A 344-nucleotide genomic window follows, 5' to 3' on the forward strand; every position below is an offset into this window, starting at 1 on the left:
TCTGTATCCAATCAGCCAATCTGTGCCTCTTTAGGGAACAATTTAAGTCATTCACATTGATTGAAATTATTGATAAGCCTGATAAAATTTTAGGTATCGAGTTGTTCAAAAGTCCAGTGGACATTTGTAATCCTTTCACTACTGTAGAAGTTGGAGTTTGATCAATAGTTTGTGAGTTAGTTTACTTTTGTGGTGGAATATTGCACTGGTCATTATGGAGAATAGGTTTGAGAATAACCTAGAGGGCTGGTTTAGTTATGGCAAATTTCTTCAATGCATGGATGTCATTAAAGTATTTAATTTCTCCATCATAAATGAAACTCAGTTTAGTTGGATACAGGATC

Source organism: Otolemur garnettii, unplaced genomic scaffold (genome assembly GCF_000181295.1).
Source record: "Otolemur garnettii isolate 467f Iridium unplaced genomic scaffold, OtoGar3 scaffold00127, whole genome shotgun sequence".
Lineage (NCBI taxonomy): Eukaryota > Metazoa > Chordata > Mammalia > Primates > Galagidae > Otolemur > Otolemur garnettii.